A 17,822-nucleotide genomic window follows, 5' to 3' on the forward strand; every position below is an offset into this window, starting at 1 on the left:
ATCTCTATATGTGTGAATTTCATATCAAGACATTAGAGAAAGTTTACAACTGGAAGGAGAGAGTGTATGACTAAGGGTGGGTATTGGTGGGAGAGAGGGTGGACATGTGTCATTTGAAAAAGTATTTTCTAAAATTATCTTTAACTTGGCTTGTTTTTAGTCAAGACACTTGTTCTCCCCCAGCAATGGCCACATTTTTTCATTATTAATGGCCACACTTTTTCATTATTAAAAATTAAGACACAATTTACATACAGTGAAATTCACCCTTTTTTGTGTACAGTTCTCTGAGTTTTGATGAATATACACAGTTGTGTAACAAGCACGAATATCAAGACACAGAACAGTCCCATCCAGCCCTGAAATACCCTATGCCACCAGGCCCAAGCCCTGGCAACCACTAGTCTGATATCTGTCCTTTTACTTTTTCCTTTGCAGGAATGTCACATAAAAGGAGTCATACTGAATGCAGTCTTTTAAATCTGGCTTCTTTCACTTAGTGAATGCATTTGACATTCATCCATATTGTTACGTGTATTAGTAGTAAGTTCCTTTTTAATGCTGAGTAGTATTCCATTACAGGATGTGTCACAGTCTGGTTATTCATTCCCCAGCTGAGGGATTAAGCTTGTTGCCAGTTTCTGACTGTAAATAAAGACATCATAAGCATTCACATATAATTTTTTCTGTGAATACAGGCTCATTTCACCTGGTTAAATACCAATGTGTGTGATTTCTGGATTTATTTCAAGCTGTCATTTAGTATACACATTATGATATTGTAAAGATGTAATGGTGATGCGCTGCATTTGTAGACATGAAAAATCTATTTTCTCTTATATTTCATTACAGAACGTTTCTAATATATAGTAAATTTGAAAGTATTTTATAGTGAATATCTGTATATCCACCACCCAGATTCTACAATTCAGTAATCTTTTTTTTAATTAAACTTTTTATTTTGAAATAATTGTAGATTCACATGCAGTTTTTTAAATCCATTTTTTAAACTGGTATACAGTTAATTTACAATGTTGTGCTAGCTTCAGGTGTACAGCAAAGTGACTCAGTCATACATATAAAAGAATATATATATATATTCTTTTACAGATTCTTTTCCATTATAGGTTATTACAAGACATTGAATACAGTTCCCTGTGCTATATAGTAGGTCCTTGTTGTTTACCTATTTTATACATAGTAGTGTGTATATGTTAATCCCAAACTCCTAATTTATCTCCCCCCACGCCCTGTTATCCCTTCTGGTAACCATAAGTTTGTTTTCTATGTCTGTGAGTCTATTTCTGTTTTGTAAATAAGTTCATTTATATCATTTTTTAAGAGCCCACACATAAGTGATATCATATGATATTTGTCTCTGACTTACTTCACTTAATATGATTTCTAGGTCCATCCATGTTGCAGCAAATGGCATTATTTCATTCTTTTTTATGGGTAATATTCCATTGTGTATATATACCACATCTTCTTTAGGTTGCTTCCATGTCTTGGCTATTGTAAACAGTGCTGCTATGAAAACTGGGGTGCATGTATCTTTTCAGATTAGAGTTTTATCCAGATATATGTCCAGGAGTGGGATTCTTGGATCATATGGTAATTCTATTTTCAGTTTTTTAAGGAACCTCCATACTGTTCTCCACAGTAGTTGCACCAATTTACATTCTTACCAACAGTGTAGGAGGGTTCCTTTTTCTCCATACCCTCTCCAGCATTTATTATTTGTAGACTTTTTATTGATGGCCATTCTGGTGTGAGGTGATACCTCATTGTAGTTTTGATTTGCATTTCTCTAATAATTAGCTATGTTGAGCATCTTTTCACATGCCTGATGGCCATCTGTATGTCTTCTTTGGAGAAATGTCTATTTAGGTCTTCTGCCCATTTTTTGATTGGGTTGTTTGTTTTTCTGATATTAAGCTATATGAGTTGCTTGTATATTTTGGAAATTAATCCCTTGTCGGTAGCATCGTTTGCAAATATTTTCTCCAATTCTGCAAGTTGTCTTTTTGCTTTGTTTATGGTTTCCTTTGCAAAAGCTTTTAAGCTTAATTCGCCTCAATTGTTTATTTTTGTTTTTATTTCCACTACTCTAGGAGACAGAGCCAAAAAAATATTGCTATGATTTATGTCAAAGAGTGTTCGGCTTATGTTTTCCTCTAGGAATACTATAGCATCCAGTTTTACATTTAGGTCTTTAATCCATTTTCAGTTTATTTTTGGATATGGTGTTAGAGAATGTCTGTTCTTTTACCTGTAGGTATCCAGTTTTCCCAGCACCACTTACTGAAGAGACTGTCTTTTCTCCATTGTATATTCTTGCCTCCTTTGTCATAGATTAATTGACCATAAGTGCATGGGTTTATTTCTGAGCTTTCTATCTTGTTCCATTGATCTATACACTCTGCTTTTGTGCCAATACCATACTGTTTTGATTACTGTAGCTGTTTTTTTTTTTTATACAGCAGGTTATTAGTTATCCATTTTTACATATTAGTGTATACATGTCAATCCCAATCTCCCAATTCATCACAGCACCACCACCACCCCCCTCCGCCACCTTCCCCCTTGGTGTCCATACCTTTGTTCTCTACATCTGTGTCTCAATTTCTACCCTGCAAACCAGTTCATCTGTACCATTTCTCTAACTTCCACATATATGCATTAATATGATATTTGTTTTTCTCTTTCTGACTTATTTCACTCTGTAAGACAGTCTCTAGATTCATCCACGTCTCTACAAATGCCCCAATTTCGTTCTTTTTTATGGTTGAGTAATATTCCATTGTATATATGTACCATATCTTCTTTATCCATTCGTCTGTCGATGGGCATTTAGGTTGCTTCCATGACCTGGCTATTGTAAATAGTGCTGCAATGAACACTGGGGGTGCACGTGTCTTTTTGAATTATGGTTTTCTCTGGGTATATGCTCAGTAGTGGGATTGCTGAGTCATATGGTAATTCTATTTTTAGTTTTTAAAGGAACCTCCATACTGTTCTCCACGGTGGCTTATCAATTTACATTCCCACCAACAGTGAAAGAGGGTTCCCTTTTCTCCACACCCTCTCCAGCATTTGTTGTTTGTAGATTTTCTGATGATGCCCATTCCAACTGGGGTGAGGTGATACCTCACTGTAGTTTTGATTTGCATTTCTCTAATAATTAGTGATGTTGATCAGCTTTTCATGTGCTTCTTGGCCATGTGTATGTCTTCTTTGGAGAAATGTCTATTTAGGTCTTCTGCCCTTTTCTGATTGGGCTGTTTTTTTAATATTGAGCTGCATAAGCTGTTTATATATTTTGGAGATGAATCCTTTGTCCGTTGATTTGTTTGCAAATATTTTCTCCCATTCTGAGGGATGTCTTTTCGTCTTGCTTGTAGTCTCCTTTGCTTTGCCAATGCTTTCAAGTTTCAGTAGGTCCCATTTGTTTATTTTTGTTTTTATTTCCATTACTCTAAGAGGTGGATCAACAAACATCTTGCTGTGATTTATGTCAAAGAGTGTTCTTCCTATGTTTTCCTCTAAGAGTTTTATAGTCTACGGTCTTACATTTAGGTCTCTAATACATTTTGAGTTTATTTTTGTGTATGGTGTTAGGGAGTGTTCTAATTTCATTCTTTTACATGTAGCTGTCCAGTTTTCCAAGCACCACTTATTGAAGAGACTGTCCTCTCTCCATTGTATATCCTTGTCTCCTTTGTCATAGATTAGTTGACCATAGGTGCGTGGGTTTATCTCTGGGCTTTCTATCTTGTTCCATTGATCTATACCTCTGTTTTTGTGCCAGTAACATATTGTCCTGATTACGGTAGCTTTGTAATATAGTCTGAAGTCAGGGAGTCTGATTCCTCCAGCTCCGTTTTTTTCCCTCAAGACTGCTTTGGCTAATCGGGGTCTCTTGTGTCTCCAAACAAATTTTAAGACTTTTTCTTCTAGTTCTGTAAAAGATGCCATTGGTAATTTGATAGGGATTGCATTGAATCTGTAGATTGCTTTGGGTAATATAGTCATTTTCACAACATTGATTCTTCCAATCCAAGAACATGGTATATCTCTCCATCTGTTTGTATCATCTTTAAATTCTTTCATCAGTGTCTTATGGTTTTCTGCATACAGGTCTTTTGTCTCCCTAGGTAGATTTATTCCTAGGTATTTTATTCTTTTGTTGCAGTGGTAAATGGGAGTGTTTCCATAATTTGTCTTTCACATTTTTCATCATTAGTGTATAGGAATGCAAGAGATTTCTGTGCATTAATTTTGTATCCTGCAACTTTACCAGATTCATTGATTAGCTCTAGTAGTTTTCTGGTGGCATTTTTAGGATTCTCTATGTATAGTATCATGTCATCTGCAAACACTGACAGTTTTACCTCTTCTTTTCCAATCTGGATTCCTTTTATTTCTTTTTCTTCTCTGATTGCCGTGGCTAGGACTTCCAAAGCTATGTAGAATAATAGTGGTGAGAGTGGACATCCTTGTCTTGTTCCTGATCTCAGAGGAAATGCTTTCAGTTTTTCACCATTGAGACAGATATTTGTTGCGGGTTTGTCATATATGGCCTTTATTATGTTGAGGTAGGTTCCCTGTATGCCCACTTTCTGGAGAGTTTTTATCATAAATGGGTGTTGAATTTTGTCAAAAGCTTTCTCTGCATCTATTGAGATGATCATATGGTTTTTATTTTTCAATTTGTTAATATGGTGTGTCACACTGATTGATTTGCGCATACTGAAGAATCCTTGCATTCCTGGGATAAACCCCACTTGATCATGGTGTATGATCCTTTTAATGTGTTGTTGGATTCTGTTTGCTAGTATTTTGTTGAGGATTTTTGCATCCATATTCATCAGTGATATTGGTCTGTAATTTTCTTTTTTTGTAGTATCTTTGTCTGGGCTTGGTATCTGGGTGATGGTGGCCTCGTAGAATGAGTTTGGGAATGTTCCTTCCTCTGCAATTTTTTGGAAGAGTTTGGGAAGGATGGGTGTTAGCTCTTCTCTAAATGTTTCACAGAATTCACCTGTGAAGCCATCTGGTCCTGGGCTTTTGTTTGTTGGAAGATTTTTAATCACAGTTTCAATTTCATTACTTGTGATTGGTTTGTTCATATTTTCTATTTCTTCCTAGTTCAGTCTTGGAAGGTTATACCTTTCTAAGAATTTGTCCATTTCTTCCAAGTTGTCCATTTTGTTGGCATAGAGCTGCTTGTAGTAGTCTCTTAGGATGCTTTGTATTTCTGTGGTGTCTGTTGTAACTTCTCCTTTTTCATGTCTAATTTTATTGATTTGAGTCCTCTCCCTCTTTTGCTTGATGAGTCTGGCTAATGGGTTATCAATTTTGCTCATCTTCTCAAAGAACCAACTTTTAGTTTTATTGATCTTTGCTATTGTTTTCTTTGTTTCTATTCCATTTATTTCTGCTCTGATCTTTATGATTTCTTTCCTTCTACTAACTTTGGGTTTTGTTTGTTCTTCTTTCTCTAGTTCCTTTAGGTGTAAGGTTAGATTGTTTGAGATTTTTCTTGTTTCTTGAGGTAGGCTTGTATTGCTATAAACTTTCCTCTTAGAACTGCTTTTGCTGCATCCCATGGGTTTTGGATCATCGTGTTTTCATTGTCATTTGTCTCTAGGTATTTTTTTGATTTCCTCTTTGATTTCTTCAGTGATCTCTTGGTTATTTAGTAATGTATTGTTTAGCCTCCATGTGTTTGTGTTTTTTATGTTTTTTTCCCCTGTAATTGACTTCTAATCTCATAGCACTGTGGTCAGAAAAGATGCTTGATATGATTTCAATTTTCTTAAATTTACTGAGGCTTGATTTGTGACCCAAGATGTGATCTATCCTGGAGAATGTTCCGTGCGCACTTGAGAAGAAAGTGTAATCTGCTGTTTTTGGATGGAATGTCCTATAAATATCAATTAAATCTATCTGGTCTATTGTGTCATTTAAAGCTTGTGTTTCCTTATTAATTTTCTGTTTGGATGATCTGTCCATTGGTGTGAGGTGTGAAAGTCCCCACTAGTACTGTGTTACTGTCGATTTCCTCTTTTAGAGCTGTTAGCAGTTGCCTTATGTATTGAGGTGCTCCTATGTTGGATGCATATATATTTATAATTGTTGTACCTTCTTCTTGGATTGATCCCTTGATCATTATGTCGTGTCCTTCCTTGTCTCTTGTAACATTCTTTAAAGTCTATTTTACCTAATATGAGTATTGCTACTCCAGCTTTCTTTTGATTTCCATTTGCATGGAATATCTTTTTCCATCCCCTCACTTTCAGTCTGTATGTGTCCCTAGGTCTGAAGTGGGTCTCTTTTATACAGCATATATATGGGTCTTGTTTTTGTATCCATTCAGCAAGCCTGTGTCTTTTGGTTGGAGCATTTAATCCATTCACGTTAAAGGTAATTATCGATATGTATGTTCCTATGACCATGTTCTTAATTGTTTTGGGTTTGTTTTTGTAGGTCCTTTTCTTCTCTTGTGTTTCCCACTTAGAGAAGTTCCTTTAGCATTTGTTGTAGAGCTGGTTTGGTGGTGCTGAATTCTCTTAGCTTGTGCTTGTCTGTAAAGCTTTTGATTTCTCCATCGAATCTGAATGAGATTCTTGCCAGGTAGAGTAATCTCGGTTGTAGGTTCTTCCCTTTCATCACTTTAAATATGTCATGCCACTTCCTTCTGGCTTGTAGAGTTTCTGCTGCGAAATCAGCTGTTAATCTTATGGGAGTTCCCTTGTATGTTATTTGCCATTTTTCCCTTGCTGCTATCGATAATTTTTCTTTGTCTTTAATTTTTGCCAATTTGATTACTATGTGTCTCAGCGTGTTTCTCCTTGTGTTTATCCTGTATGGGACTCTCTGTGCCTCCTGGACCTGGGTGGCTATTTCCTTTCCCATGTCAGGGAAGTTTTTGACTATAATCTCTTCAAATATTTTCTTTGGTCCGTTCTCTCTCTCTTCTCCTTCTGGGACCCCTATAATTCGAATTTGTTACATTTAATGTTGTCCCAGAGGTCTCTTAGGCTGTCTTCATTTCTTTTCATTCTTTGTTCTTTATTGTCTTCTGCAGCAGTGAATTTCACCATTCTGTCTTCCAGGTCACTTATCTGTTCTTCTGCCTCAGTTATTCTGCTATTGATTCCTTCTAGTGTAGTTTTCATTTCAGTTATTGTATTGTTCATCTGTTTGTCTGTTCTTTAATTCTTCTAGATCTTTGTTAAACATTTCTTGCATCTTCTTGATCTCTGCCTCCATTCTTTTTCCAAGGTCCTGGATCATCTTCACTATCATTATTCTGAATTCTTTTTCTGGAAGGTTGCCTATCTCCACTTCATTTAGTTGTTTTTCTGGGGTTTTATCTTGTTCCTTCATCTGGTACATAGCCCTCTGCCTTTTCATCTTGTCTATCTTTCTGTGAATGTGGTTTTTGTTCCATGGGCTCCAGGATTGTAGTTCTTCTTGCTTTTGCTGTCTGCCCTCTAAGGCTTCTTGACTGGAATTTTCTTTTGATTGTAATGGTGTAGTCATCAGAGAAAGGCAGAAGGCAGAATGGAACATCTAAGGCAGCAACAATAACATTTTTCTGGACTTTTAAAAGTATTTACAAAGAGGTTTTCAGAAGATGCTTAGAACACATTACTGCAGTGCTGAAAAGATGAAGAAATCGCAAAATTTTCTCTGCTTTTGCATCTCTTTTCTTAACTCCTGGGAATCACGAACGTTTGTCCAGTGTATTTCGGCTGTTATTTACTGAAGTCTCTCACCACAGCAATGGGTTAACACCGAACTTTGTCTCAGAAGCTCTCTCTTTTCCCTTGTTGAGGTTCCCAGCTTGGTTGGAATCTCCGATTACTGTAGCTGTGCAGTATAGTCTGAAGTCAGGCAGCATGATTCCTCCAGCTCCGTTTTTCTTTCTTAAGATTGTTTTGGCTATTCTGGGTCTTTCGTGTTTCCATACAAACTTTAAAATCTTTTGTTCTAGTTCTGTGAAAAATGTCATTGGTAATTTGATAGAGATTGTGTTGAAACTGTAGACTGCCTTGGATAGTATGGTCATTTTAACAATATGGATTCTTCCAATCCAAGAACATGGTATACCTTTCCATCTGTTTGTGTCATCTTCAATTTCTTTCATTAGCATCTTGTAGTTTTTAGAGTACAGGTCTTTTGCCTCCTTAGGTAGGTTTACTCCTAGGTATTTTATTCTTTTTTGATGTGATGGTAAATGGGATTGTTCCCTTAATTTCTCTTTTTGATATTTTGTTGATAGTGTATAGAAATGAAATAGATTTCTGTATATAAATTTTGTATCCAGGAATCTTATTGAATTCACTGATGAGTGCTAGTATTTCTCTGCTAGCGTCTTTAGGGTTTTCTATGTATAGCATAATGTCATCTGAAAACAGTGACAATTTTACTTCTTCTTTTCCACTTAGGGTTCATTTTATTTCTTTCTCTTCTCTGATTGCTGTGGCTAGGAATTCCAAAACTATGTTGAATTAAATTGGCAAGAGTGGGCATCCTTGTCTTGTTTCCAATCTTAGAAGGTATGCTTTCAGCTTTTCACCATTGAGTATGATGTTAGCTGTGGGTCACGCAGTTTTAATGAAAAATGCGGACAGATCCCAAGTACTCGTTACCCAAAGTTCCCAAATGGCTAATATCTTGCAAAAGAGTAGTATAATATCACAACCAGGATATTGACACTGACACAATTAAGATACAGAATATTTCCATCACTACAAGGAATATTTCCATCCTTTTATAGCAACTTCCCTCATACCCTACCCCTCACTGCCATAGTAACCTCTGCCAACTACTAATGTGTTCTACATTTCCATAATTTTGTCATTTCAGGAATTTTATATAAATGGAATTATACAGTATGTAACCTTATAGGATTGGCTTTTCACTCATAATAGAATTCTCCAGATATTCATTGGGTTATTGTACATACCATTAGTTCATTCTTTTTTATTGTTGAGGACTACTCCATGGTATGAATGTGTCAGTTTGTTTAATCATTCACCCACTGAAGGACGTTGGGGTAGTTTCCATTTTGGGTTAGTATGAATAAAGCTGCTATAAACATTCACATACAAATTTTTGTGTGAACATAAGGTTTCATTTCTCTGGGATAAATGCTTAAGAGTACAGTTTCTGGGTTGTACGGTATTGCATGTTAAGCTTTTTAAAAGAAAATTCCAAACTGTTCTCCAGGGTGCTGTACTTTTTTACATATCCTTCAGCAACAAATGAGTCTCTCGGCATCCTCATCAGCATTTGGTGTTGTTGCAACTTTTTATTTAGTTATTCTGACAGGTATATAATAGTAAGTCACTGTGGTTTCAATTTGCATTTCCCTAATGAATGAAATGATGTTGAAGATCTTTTCACGTGCTTATCTGCCATTTTTATATCTTTTTTGGTGAAAATATCTCTTGTATAGCCTATTTTCTAATTGGATTGATTTTGCACTGCTGAGTTTTTAAAGTTCTTAATATATTTTGGAAACTAGTCCTTTGTTGGAAATGTGGCTTGTAAATACTTTCTCCCAGCCTGTAGTATGCCTTTTCATTCTAATCACAGGGTCTTTCATAGAACGAAAGTTTAAAATTTTGATCCAAATCCAAATGATCAATTTTTACCTTTACGGATCATACTTTTTGTGTCAAATCTCTTTGCCTAGCCCTAGATTTTTACAGTTTTACGTTTTACATTTAAGTCTTGAACAATTTTGAGTTAATTTTTTAATACAGTGTGAGGTTTGAGTAGAAGTTTATTTTTTTGCCTATGCATGTCCAAATGCTCCAATATCAATTGGTGAAAAGGCTGTCTTTCCTCCATTGAATTGCTTTTACACATCTGCCAAATGTCAGTGGGCATACCTCTGTGGTTCTACTTCTGGGCTCTCTATTCTGTTCCACTGATCACTTTATTCCTCCAGCAACACTACACAGTCTTGATTACTGAAGCTATATAGTAGGTCTTAAAACTGCAAAAAAAAAAAAAAAAAAAAAAACTGCAGAGAGTGATTCTTCTTTTTCAAAATTGTTTTAGCTATTCTAAGTCTACTGCCTTTCCATATAAATTTTGGAATAATCTTGTTTATACAAATAAAAAATTTTTTGCTGGAATTATTTAATTACATTAAACCTATATATTAATTTGGGGACATATTTACTAAGTTGAGTCTTCCAATTCATGAACACAGTATGTCTCTCCACTTATTTAGATCATCCTTGATTTCTTTCACTGGCATTTAAAATGTTTCAGCATACAGGTACTTTACAACTATTTACAGAGCAACTCTCTAGGAAAATGACCTGAAGACTAGCAGAAAAGATTTTCCATAACTAAAGAAATAAAGACGGAACCACAATGAGATGGGTAGGAGGGGTGGAGACATGGTATAATCAGGGCTCACACCCCCAGAATCAGTGACCCACAAATGGAAGGAATGTCACAATCATAGAGGCCTTTCCTCTACAAGGGAGAAGGGGTCTGAGCCCCGTGTGGGACTCCTCAGCCAAGAGGTCGTGCACCAGGAAGTAAAACTCACAAAATTCCTGGCTTTGGAAACCAGCAGGGCCCATGTTCAGGAGAGCTGGAGGGCTATAGGAAACAGAGACTCTGCTCTTAATGGACACTGGCAAAATCTCAGATGCTCCAAGTCCCAGCACAAAGAGACAGCAGTTAGAAGCCTGGAACAGATCCACTTGCTGATCTTGGAGAGTCCTCTGGAGAGGCAGGAGGCAAATGAGAGACCCCTGCTGATACAGAAGCTGGTGGCAGCCATTTTGGGGAACTTCTACCCTAATAACACTAGGGTGGGCAAGTATCCTTTTAGAATCCTCCCTCTAGCCTATTAGTACCCAGAAACTGGCCCACCCTCCAGCTGGGTGGCACCAGCTCTGAGCACTGCCCCCACCACCACCTGGGGCCACCCAAACAGCCAATCAATCAGCATGATATACAACATTAACAAACTGAAGAATAAAAACCATATGATTATCTCAGTAGATACATAAAAAGCTTTTGACAAAATTCAACATCCATTTATGATAAAAACTCTCAACAAAGTGGGTATAAAGGGAACATACCTCAACATAAAAAAGGCCATATATGACAAACCCACAGCTAACATCATACTCAGTGGTGAAAAGCTGAAAGCATTTCCTTTAAGATCAGGAACAAGACAAGGATGCGCACTCTTCTACTTTTATTCAACACAGTATTAGAAGTCCTAGCCACAGCAATGAGATAAGAAAAAGAAATAAAGGGAATCCAAATTGGAAAGGAAGAAGTAAAACTGTCACTGTTTGCAGATGGCATGACACTAGATACAGAAAACCCTGAAGACACCACCAAAAAACTATTAGAATAAGTGAATTCAGTACAGTTGCAGGATACAAAATTAATAAACTAAACTCTGTTGTAATAACAAACCATCAGAAAGAGAAATTAAGAAAACAATCCCATTTACAAGTGCATCAAAAAGAATACAATACCTAGGAATAAATCTAACCAAAGACGTAAAAGATTTGTACTCTGAAAACTCTAAGACATAGATGAAAGAAACTGAAGACGACACAACAAATGGTAAAACATACCATTCTCACAGACTGGAAGAATTAATATTGTTAAAGTGACCACACTACCCAAGGCAATCTACAGATTCAATGTGGTCCCTATCAAAATACCAACGGCATTTTTCACAGAACTAAAACAAGTAATTCTACAATTTGTATGGAAACACGAAAGACCCTGAATAGCCAAAGCAATCTTGAGAAAGAACAAACCTGAAGTATCACACTCTGTGATTTCAAACTATACTGCAAAGTTAACAGTAATCAAAACAGTATGGCACTGGCACAAAAACAGACACACAGATCAATGGAACAGAATGGAGAGCCCCAAAATAAACCCATGTTTATATGATCAATTAATCTACAACAAAGGAAGCAAGAATATAAAATGAGGGGAAAAAAACCTTTTCATTAAATGGTGTTGGGAAAACTGGACAGCTACATGTAAAAGAACCACACTGGACTAGTTTCTCACATCACACACAAAAATAAACTCAAAATGGATTAAAGACTTGAACGTAAAACCTGAAACATAAAACTCCTAGAAGAAAACAGGCAACATGCTCTTTGACATCAGTCTCAGCAATATTTTTTTGGCTCTGTCTCTTCAAGCAAGGGAAACAAAACCAAAAGTAAACAAATGGGATTGCATGAAACTAAAAAAGTTTTCCACAGTAAAGGAAACTGACAACAACAACAACAAACCAAAAGGGCAGCTCACTGAATGGGAGAAGATAGCTGCATATGATACACCTGATAAGGGGTTAATATCCAAAATATACAAAGAACTCATATAACTCAACATCAAAAAAACAAACAACTCAATTATAAAGTAGGCAGAGGACCTGGAATAGACATTTTTTCAAAGAAGATATACAAATGGCCAACAGACATATGAAAAGATGCTCAACATCACTGATCAGGGAAATGCAAATCAAAACGAAAACAGGATACCACCTCAGACCTGTGGGAATGGCTATCATCAAAAAAGACAAGAAATAACAAATGTTGGCAAGGATGTGGAGAAAAGGGAATCCTTGTGCACTATTGGTAGAATTGTAAATTGGTACAGGCACTCTGGAAAACAGTATGGAGGGTCCTCAAAAAATTAAAAATACACATGACCCAGCAATTTCACTTCTGGGTATTTACCCAAAGAAACAAAAAGCCTAATTGGAAAATATATATACACCTCAATGTTCACTGCAGTATCATTTACAATAACCATGATATGGTAGCAACTTAAATGCCCACTGATAGAGATGAATAGATACAGAAAATGTGATTCTATACATACAATGGGATATTACTCAGCCATAAAAAAGAATGAAATCTTGCCATTTGTGACAACATGAATGGATCGAGAGGTATTATGCTAGGTGAAATAAGTCAGAGAAAGACAAATACCATATGGTCTCACTTATATGGGGAATAAAACAAACAAACAAACAAACCAAAAACAGACTCAGAGATACAAAGAACAGGTGGCTGCCAGAGGGGAGGGGGTTGGGGGTGAAAGAGATGAAGGGGATTAAGAGGTACAAACCTCCAGTTATAAAATAAATAAGCCATGGGATGTAATATATAGCATAAGGAATATGGTCAATAATATTGTAATAAATTTGCATAGGGACAAATGGTTACTAGACTTAATGTGGTGATCATTTCATAATGTATACAAATGTGAAATCACTATGTAGTACATGTGAAACTGACATAATATTGGACATCAACTGCATTTCAATTTTAAAAAGTTATGTTTACACTATACTGCAGTCTATTAAGCATGCAATAGCATTATGTCTAAAAAAACACTGTACACACTTTAAGTAAAAAATACTTTATTGCTAAAAATGCGAACCATCATCTGAGCCTTCATCAAGTCATAATCTTTTTGCTAGTGGAGGGTTTGAAATATTGGGAGAATTACCAAAATGTGACATGGAGACACGAAGTAAGCAAATGCTGTTGGAAAGACGGCACCAACAAGACTTACTAGATGCAGATTGCCACAAACCTTCACTTTGCAAAAACAAACAAACAAACAAAAACGAAATATCTGTGAAATGCAATAAAATGAGGTATGCCTATAGTTTTCCTTTCTGTACTGTCTTCGCCTGCTTTTGGTATCATATGTCATTTCCATTCTGCTACTTGCCCATATAAGTAACTTGCCAATATTCTTGTATGTGAAGTGAGTTTCTTACAGACAGCATATAGTTGAGTCATACTTTGTAATCCACACTGCCAATATCTGTCTTTTAATTGGGATATTTAGACCATTTACAGTTACTCTAATTATTGATATGTTAGGGTTTAAATCTATAATTTTATTTTTTGTTTTTTTGTTTGTTCTGTGTCTTTGTTTCTGGTTTCTTTTTCCTAACTTCTTGTGGGTTACTGAAAAGCTTTTTAGAATTTTATTTTATCTATGGTGTTTTTGAGTGGGTACTCTAAGTATTATATAAATATAACATCACAGTATACTGGTGTCATCATTTTACCAATTCAAGTGAGCTGTGGAACCCTTACCTCCATTAATGTCCCTCTACCCTCCCCTGTTTACATTATAAATAGTCTCAAATATGTTTTCTACATAATTTAGATCCACATCAAACAGTATTATAATTTTGCTTCAACTGTCAAACATAATTTGGAAGACGTAGGATAAGAAGGAAAGTATTTACCCATAATTTTGCTTACCATGATCTTATGTTCCAAGATTCTTTCTTTTATCATTTCCTCCTGTCTAAAGAACTTCTCTTAGCCATTTTTTAGGGCAGGTCTGCTGGCCACAAATTCTCTTAACTTTTCCTTTATCCGAAAATGTGTTGACTTCTCCTTCATTCCTGAAAGATATTTTCACTGGATAAAGGATTCTGGATTGAAAGTTCTTTCCATCCAGCACTTGGAAAATGTGGCAGCTCCTTTTGCCTCTACTGTTTCTGATGAGAAATCCAGTGTTCTTGAATAATGTTACCCCTACTGGTAAGGGGACTTCAAGATTTTTATTTCTTAGTCTTTAGTTTCCAGAAGTTTGACTATGATGTGTTTGGTTTGGATTTGAGTTTATTCTGTTTAGGGTTTGCTCCACTTTTAATCTGCAGGTCTGTCTTTTGCCAAATTTGGGGGTTTTTTGGCCATTCTATGTTTGAGTACTTTTTCAGCTCCACCCGCTTTTCTTCTTCTGGTACTCCCATCATATCAGTGTTAGATATCCTGGTATAACCACAGGTCCCTCAAGTTCTGTTCCATTTTGCTTGTTTTTCTCAGTTTATTTCCTTTTGTTGTTGAAAACAGGTAATTTTTATTGTCTATCTTCAAGGTCATTGATTCTTTCCTCTGTCTCCTCTCTTCTGCTGTTGAGCTCATCCACTGACTCTTTTTTATTTTGGCTATTATAATTTTCCGTTTTAAAATTTCCATTTGGTTCTTCTTTATATTCTATTTCTATAGTTCTATTTCTTCGCTGAGACTCTATTTTTCAGTTGTTTCAAGCATGTTCATAAGTATTCACTAAAGGCTTTTTATGATGATTGTTAAATTCTTCTGTCAGATAATTCCAACATCTCTGTCATCACACTGGCATCTACTGATCCTCTTTTCATTCAGTTAGATCTTCTCGATTCTTGGTTTGATATGTGGTTTTTGTTTGAAACCTAGACATTTTGGGTATTGTGAGACACTGGATCTTATTTAAACCTTTTCTTTTGTGTGGATTCCTCTGATGTAGGCAGGGGGAGGGAAGTGAGACACCTTCTCATTACTGGCAGGTGAGGTGAAAGTCCAGGATCCCAAGGGGGCCTTCACTGACACCTGAGGAGGGGTTTCCTCATTACGGACAGGCAAAGGTGGGACTTTCAGCTCTCCACTATACCTCTACTGGTATCTCCTTGACTGGGAGGATTACAAGTGCCTCATTACTGTTTTCTATGTGGTCTCCACTGAGAATAGCAGGGGATGGGACCTCATTAACAGCCAGTGGGGATGAAAGTCCCAACTCTCCACTCCACCTTCCCTGACACCACCCCAGAAGAGAAGTTGGGGCACATCATTATAGCCTGGTAAGGGCGGAAGTCTAGGCCTTTGCTGTTGTGAGTCAGGGTGGAGCCATGTTTTTTTCTGTTGTGTTTGGCTGTAGTAGAAAGTTATTTTCTAAAAGTTTCTATCTTGCTAAATAAGCTGCCTCTTTTGTGGTCCTTTGGCTAAAAAGCAGGTTTTTGGGGAGCGTTTTTTGCCTGTACCATTCATGATTCTGGGTTGTTGGCTTTGTCAGTTCCTCTTCTGGGAAATATGAGGCAAAAAAAGAAAATGCAGGGAACTCACCACCATGTCATTCTTTGGATCCTTAGCTCCCTACCTGCTCTGCCACCTTCTCTCCATCTTCAGTCTTCCTATATTTGTTTTGTACATAATGTCCAGGTTTTTTAGTTGTACTTGGCAGGAAGGAATAGGGAAAAAAATACATCTACTCCATCTTCCCAGATTTATTCTCACATAATCAATAAACAACATTAAAAAGTAATACCTGTGAGATTTCCACTGTTAACAAAAGGGATCGTGGGTTTTTAAATTCTGAGAAACACTGATTTAGAGATTTCTTTCTAACTCATTAATAAGCAAGTAACACTTATTTAACCATAAATCTGCCTAAAATCTTCTAATCTTAAAAATCAAACAGCTTTTAAAGTAGTTTTCTAAAATCAAGACTCCTTTCATATCTGTCTACTATCACTGTCCAAAAATATCTTTTTTTCCCTTTTGGGATGACTTATTTTTAGAAAAAGCTATTGAGTCCTGGGTGTTTTCTTGTTTAGTTTTAAATACAGAACATACTTCACAGACTAGCAAACCAAGTCATGTTCATAATTTAAATTTTTCTAATGTGAGTTGGAAAGAGAACAGTCTATACAAATACTTAATTACACAAAGCCCCAATCCATCATATATTTTTATCTAGTGACCTTTTTAGAATGCATAATATATTTAAAGCTACTAATGCAAAAAAACAAAACCCAAAAAACCAGGAATATGCAATTTCTGAACTGATCACAATAATATACACAAATGTTAATAAAATTGTGCTAAACTTTTAATGAGGCAACCTTTTTAAAAGAAACCATATCCGAACACATAACCCTGATATAGAGTTCATTACTGCTATAATAAATAACTTTATATATTAATAAACATCTAGAATCTACAAAGTCATTTTCATCTGACAATACATAAAAAAAATACCCTTTAGCATATTTACACTAAGCAAAATGAACATATAAAGACAATGGGACTTTCCAGAGTAATAAAAGACGTTTTTACTAGTAGCCTAGTTATTATGAGAAATTAGCCATTTTTTACTCTGTTGAGCAAAACTGCTCTAAATTCTAGAGGACAGAGCAACATCAAAGTAAATAAATAATTAACTATTTTTAATATCATATCTAATAGTGAAATGAAAAGTTGACATGACATGCAAAAACTGCTCCTTAGTCTCAAATATGGGACTGAAAATAGGCAAGTTTATAAACTATAAATCTAATTCTTCTGAAGTCTAAGTAATGGACCAGTGAACTTTTCAGCTCATTAAGGAAGTCTGAACTCCTACAAATAAATAAGGCATGCTCTCAAGTCTATTTCCCTTTACCCAAAACTTATTTTGTTCTAGTAACAGATAGATCAATGTTAACTTTATACAAACAGTATTACCACTAGAGCAGCCTAAATAGGACATATATGATATCCAAGGCTTAATGCCATTCAAGTTGTGATTACTGACAAGTTAGCAAATACCTTGTCAATTATTTTGGTATACAAAAAAACTGTCAGCTAATTTTTCCTTTTACGGAAATAAATTTTTAAGAAATACAGACCTGTCTTTCGGGAAAATGTTCTTAGTTTTGAAATCATACAATTAGGCAACTGAGCCAATAGTCATACAGTTAAAAATTGAAGGTTTTATGGAAGATCTAAAATGAACTTTCTAAAGAGAAGTGAATAATAAGTTTCTCCCTCTCTAATAAAAGTTATGACATATTATAAAAGAATGAAAAGCTTAAATTAACTATAGCTAGAGTTGTGAGTAGTTTTTAAAAAGATATATATATATGACTAAGATTTTTCCCAATTTATTACTACACTAACAAATACACTTAAACAGGAAAAACTTTTATTATCTCTCTATTACTTAACAAAGGCCAGCTGAATTAATGC

The 17,822-nt window shown here is 35.7% G+C and overlaps 1 protein-coding gene across 5 annotated transcripts in view; it reads right to left on the reverse strand.

The window, feature by feature from the left end:
- The window catches only part of ZDHHC17 (zDHHC palmitoyltransferase 17), a 137,404-nt gene that overhangs the window by 61,776 nt on the left and 57,806 nt on the right, over nt 1-17,822 (reverse strand). The window lies entirely within an intron of this gene.

Source organism: Balaenoptera physalus (genome assembly GCF_965194825.1).
Source record: "Balaenoptera physalus genome assembly, chromosome: 13".
Classification (NCBI taxonomy): domain Eukaryota; kingdom Metazoa; phylum Chordata; class Mammalia; order Artiodactyla; family Balaenopteridae; genus Balaenoptera; species Balaenoptera physalus.